Source organism: Aegilops tauschii, chromosome 7 (genome assembly GCF_002575655.3).
Source record: "Aegilops tauschii subsp. strangulata cultivar AL8/78 chromosome 7, Aet v6.0, whole genome shotgun sequence".
In the NCBI taxonomy this organism is placed as follows: Eukaryota; Viridiplantae; Streptophyta; class Magnoliopsida; order Poales; family Poaceae; genus Aegilops; species Aegilops tauschii.
The window spans coordinates 624,891,683-624,897,947 of record NC_053041.3 but is presented as its reverse complement, the minus strand read 5'-3'; positions in this window follow the sequence as shown (position 1 = coordinate 624,897,947).

Here is a 6,265-nt window from a genome sequence, read left to right as displayed (position 1 = left end):
CTGGAGACGATAGGGTTGACTTCTCCCCTTCCCTGAAATTCTCTGTCCTTTATCTTTTACATTACATGCTCATGTTCATTGCATCATAACTCTCTGCACGTAGCTCCATTTCACGTGTGTAATATACCGAAATGTTCGTCTCTAGATGCTCTTCATTTTGTTCCATTGCACCATGTTCATTTGTTTCCATCTTGATGCCCAAATCTCTGGTGCAAGAGTGCTAATTGCTGTTATCTGCTGTTACTTATCAGAACTTGAGGATTTGTTATTTTTTTTGCTATTGATGTGTGCATCTTATGGGCATGAGCTCTACATGTGTTTTGATGTATGCCATGCCATCTTTACAGAGATGTATGCCATGTATTTTTGTGATCTCTGTGGTGACTAGCACAAGCATGCAAACTAGGCTTCGTAATGTTTCTGATTTCAGGGACTTCGTAATTTTACTTAGTCTGTGACTGCTGTTATTTTGTTGCTATGTATCCATGTGTCTACAGAGAGATCCATGCTCCTTTTGGAGATGTTCAGTAAGGATGTTTTGTATATATTGTTGTATTTGATCCATCCATGCCCTTGTTTGAAATTATGGAGTGCCATAGCATGACTCATTCTTCCTCTAGTTTTGCTATAAAATATTTCTGGAAGATTGTTTACATCTTATTCAATTTTGCCATGCTTGTTGTAGTTGATCCTTTCATGCTATGAACTTGCTCTTGCCATGGTTAGCTTCATAAACATGCCACCTTGCTGTAGGTATGCTTGTTTTGTCATGCATTGCTTTGTGATGAGTGAATTAAGCTCACAAAGATGCCCTCATAATGTCTGTTAACGAAACTTTCTATGTTTACATGGTTTCCATCATATCTTCTGGTCCTTTTTGACTTGTGGTCAGTAAGGGACATTTGTTATATGCATATAGTACATTCATGCCATGTCTTCTTTTGCTATGTTAAGTTTCTGTATCATGTTGGTTGCTTGCTCTGAACATTGCTACCTGATGTTGTTTCTGCCATGTCCAGTAATTTCACCAAGTCTGTGAACCTGTTATCTTTTGCACTTTTGCCATGCTTGTTTCAACCTGCTGTGGTGTAATCTAGCCGTAGCTGAGTGTTCATCTTTTGTCAAGAATCTCCTTTAGATTACTGCCATATGCTTGGTTGCTATGTTGGGGGGCTGTAGCATAGTTTCTTGATGTATTCTAAGTGCTATCATGCTGTTAATCGCAGAATCGTGTCATTCTTGTTTTGCTTGCCATTTGCAAACTGTGAATCCGTTTCCGGTGATCTTTATTTCGATTTCGACCGAAATCATCTCATCTTTCCAGTGGCATACTTGGCTTGCCAAGTTACTGCCTTGTTTATCATTTTTCTTCCGGAGCACGCATATCATCGCATACCACATCTCACATATCATACATGTTTTGCATCATGTTGCTTGTGCATTTCTCGTGGTTGATTGTGGTTCCATTGCTTGTATTCTTGTTTCGAGTAGATCCGGGAGACGAGTTCGTGAACGAGGAACCTGTTGAGTACGCTTACGAGGATCAAGCTTTCGACAACTCTGAAAACCTTGCAGGCAAGATGACCATACCCTCGAAATCATTTCTATCTTTGCTTTGCTAGTTGTTCGTTCTATTGCCATGCCGCGCTACCTACCACTTGCTATATCATGCCTCCCATATTGCCATGTCAAGCCTCTAACCATCCTTTTCCTAGCAAACCGTTGTTTGGCTAAGTTACTGCTTTTGCTCAGCCCTTCTTATAGCGTTGCTAGTTGCAGGTGAAGTTGAAGTTGGTTCCATGTTGGAACATGGATATTTTGGGATATCACAATATCTCTTATTTAATTAATGCATCTATATATTTGGTAAAGGGTGGAAGGCTTGGCCTTATGCCTGGTGTTTTGTTCCACTCTTGCCGCCCTAGTTTCCGACATACCGATATTATGTTCCTTGAGTTTGCCTTCCTTACGCGGTTGGGTGATTTATGGGACCCCCTTGAAAGTTCGCCTTGAATAAAACTCCTCCAGCAAGGCCCAACCTTGGTTTTACCATTTGCCACCTAAACCTTTTTCCCCCGGGTTTTCGCGAGCCCGAGGGTCTCTTTATTTAAACCCCCCCCCCTAGTGTTCCTCTGAGTGCTGGTCCAAACTAGAGCACCATGCGGGACCGTCCCTTGGCTACTTGGTTATGTTGGTACCTATACGTTTCGCTTATCCGGTGTGCCCTGAGAACGAGATATGTGTAGCTCCTATTGGGATTTGTCGGCACATTCGGGCGGCTTTGCTGGTCTTGTTTTACCATTGTCAAAATGTCTTGTAAACCGGGATTCCGAGACTGATCGGGTCTTCCTGGGAGAAGGTTTATCCTTCGTTGACCATGAGAGCTTATAATGGGCTAAGCTGGGACACCCCTGCAGGGTATTATCTTTCGAAAGCCGTGCCCTCGGTTATGAGGCAGATGGGAATTTGTTAATGTCCAGTTGTAGAGAACTTGTCACTTGACCCAATTAAAATACATCAACCGTGTGTGTAGCCGTGATGGTCTCTTCTCGGCGGAGTCCGGGAAGTGAACACGGTTTGAGTTATGCATGAACGTAAGTAGTTTCAGGATCACTTCTTGATCTTTTCTAGCTTCGCGACCGTTGCGTTGCCTCTCTTCTCGCTCTCATTTGCGTATGTTAGCCACCATAGATGCTTAGTGCCTGCTGCAGCTCCACCTCATTACACCATCCTTTCCTATGAGTTTAAATAGTCTTGATCTCGCGGGTGTGAGATTGCTGAGTCCTCGTGACTCACAGATTCTACCAAAACAGTTGCAGGTGCCGACGATGCCAGTGCAGATGACGCAACCGAGCTCAAGTGGGAGTTCGATGAGGAACGTGGTCGTTATTATGTGTCTTTTCCTGATGATCAGTAGTGGAGCCCAGTTGGGACGATCGGGGATCTAGCATTTGGGGTTATCTTATTTTCATTTGGATTTTGACCGTAGTCGGTCTATGTGTGGATTTTTGGATGATGTATGAGTTATATTTATGTATTGTGTGAAGTGGCGATTGTAAGCCAACTCTCGTTATCCCATTCTTGTTCACTACATGGGATTGTGTGAAGATGACCCTTCTTGCGACAAAACCACAATGCGGTTATGCCTCTAAGTCGTGCCTCGACACGTGGGAGATATAGCCGCATCGTGCACGTTACAAAGTTACTACGAGATTTAATCCGAATAAGCACAAAATAAATCATGACAGATATAACATAGATGAAACTAATCATGTGGACTAGCATAGTAGTAGGATACAGAGTAGAAACATGAATTCTACCACGATTTCGAACAGGAAGGACAGAAACACATACGGTGCAACGGGAGCAGCACCGTTGGTGTCGTGGAATTGTCACGGCAGATGTCCTCGTGCAAGGACTTAGTCGTGGAGCCATTGCAACTAGGAAGCTTAAAGGGGTTAAACGGGACAAAGGACACGAGGATTATACTGGTTCGGCCCCTTACGGTGAAGGGAAAAACCTACTCCAGTTGAGGTGGAATTACTTAGGGTTTCGATGACCAGGGAGCTTAATCGCTATGCCTGGCTATCGATCTGATCTTACTTCTCCTGAACCGCCGCTGGGTCGTCCGTTTATATAGAGAGGTTAACGCCCATCGGCTCTCAGAGTCCCGGCCGGCTTATAAACATCGTCCGCCTCAGACTCTTAACTATGCTTGCCTTACACTACAAGTCACGCCTTACGGCGGTTTATCACTACGGGCCTTAAGTCGCCTCTGGGCCTTAAGCACATTATTGACCGCCATCTTCGAGCTTGATTCTGGGCTCCATGCGATGATCGTCTCAACGTAACCCGGCCCCTCCTGGGCGGGTGACACCAGTAATCATATCCCCAACATTAGGCCCAAGATTGATTTGAACTGGTTCATGTCAATCTTCAATACCTTAAGAGAAAATCTTCCGGCTTCTGTTCGCGCGAAGGTTATAACCCGCCATGACATCATCTTCTGGATTCTCGGTTACCCGCCGTGACGTCATCCGCCATTAATGCACGTTCCGTCCAACGTATCTCAACGGATCCTTATCTTAATAACTATCCCGAAAATCGAGGCGCCTCTGCAGCTGGATAATCATGTCTTCAGCCTCCTCGTTTCTCGCGCCCACTCATCAGCCGTCCCCTATAAATAGGCCCGACCGGGTCCTCTCTCACTCTTCCCTTTCCATCGTCTTCCTCCTCTCAACACCTCAGAGCCCGAGCTCCGCCGCCACCGCTGCGCATCTCGTCTGCACCAACCAAGGCCGCTGCATCAACCTGTCTTGACCAGAGAACCGCGGCGCATCTCCGTTGCTCATCAGCACCGGTAAGTGTTCGCCGTCCCGTACATTAGATCTGCATTAGGGTTCGCGAGTTCTCTGTGTTCTTCATAGTTCATCGCGATTCCTTCACAGTTCTTCCAATACGGTCCCCCTTGATCCAAAGACAATGCAGAGTTCATGCGATAGTTGTTTCGCACCCATTTTCAATACTAGCAGATCCCTTTTGCTTGCAAAAAACCCTCATTTAGAGCTTATGAACTTTTCTGTATCAGTTTTTAGGTCTAGAAATTTTTCTTTTCTGGACGATCGTTTGATCCAAAATAATCCCTGCAATCTGTGAAATTTGTTTGTGCAACACTTGGGCAGAAAACTGCATCTGTTAGCCATGGCGGCTCATATCGCCGGCTTAAAAGAGGCCATGCTTTGTGAAATTTCCGGATCATTCATAATAGAGTTAAATAACTTAAATTGCTCATGATATCCACGGCGGCTTAAATAACCTGGCAAAATTAGCCATATATCATTAGGCCCCTTCATAAACCGCCATCCTGAATACTGAACTGAAATCTTCCTCCGGCTTAAATTTGAACTGGAAATTTTCTTTTGTCATAGGCTTCCATCTTTCACAATGCCGCCCAAGGCTCCCAAGGCGCCCATTACGTGCAACTGGGTGAGATCCAACGTTACTGATAGCACCTTAGATGACTTCATGAAAACGGGTTACCTGCCTAAGAAGGAGGTCATGTCCTATCGTGCTCCTGACCCGTCCGAAGGGAGACCTCAACCAAAGGACGGAGAGGTTGTTATATTTGCTGATCACATGAGCCGGGGCTTTGCTCCTCCTGGCTCAAAATTCTTCAGAGATGTTCTGCACTTTTTCGACCTGCGACCTCAAGACATTGGACCCAATTCCGTGTCGAACATTTGTAACTTCCAAGTGTTCTGTGAGGTGTACCTTGGAGAAGAGCCCAGCTTGCTACTCTTTAGGGATTTATTTTATCTGAACCACCAGAATGAATGTGCCAACGGGCCTAGATTGGAACTCGGTGGAATCTCAATCCAACGACGGAGAGATTGTCTCTTCCCTTATGCTGAGCCGCCAAGCCACCCGAAGGACTGGAACCAGACATGGTTCTACTGCCAAGATACTTCTCCGGCTGATGAGAACCCTCTGCCCAGCTTTCGCGCCCTGCGTCTGGAGTCAAATCACCCCCTGCCAGACAAATTATCTCAAGCTGAACGTCAAACACTTATTCCCACCATCAACAAAATCAAAGCTCTTCTGGGAAACGGCCTAAACGGTGTTGATCTGGTCCGGGTCTGGATTGCTTGGCGGGTGATTCCTTTAAGCCGCCGCCCCGGCTTAATGTGTGATTACACGGGCCGGAAGGATGATCCTCTTCGGCACAGCCCCGATGACTTACCTGAGGACGTCATTGATGATATGACCAAGTCTCTTCTGAATGAGAGCCTGGCAGATTGCAGGAGGACAGGCTTAAGCCCCTTCTGCAAGGCTAACCCGGCCCCGGCGGTAAGCTATTGACCTGAACACCTCACTTTTCATTTTAAGAATTTTCGTCTTAACTTCAAGAAACCTTTGTTGTATTTTACAGGCTAATGATAAATTCTGGAAGGTCAGGTATGACCATGAAGCTGCTAAGAAAGCCAGGAAGGTTAAAAAAGCCGCCAGGAGAGCCGCTCCCCGCAAGAAGGGGAGTAAGCCTAGCGCCTCGGACCTGCTTCACCTGGAAGACACCTCCGAGTCAGAGGTAGCCCTTGATTCTTTAGGCTCCTTTTTTAACCATCTTATTGACACTGATTATCAGCAGGAGGATACCGGAGTGAGTAACCCGGTGATTGAAGAGGTAACTATAATTTCCTCCGACTTGGAGCCTTTGCCAAGACTGAAAGTCCGAAGAGTAACCCAAAAAGTAAGATTTTCACATCCT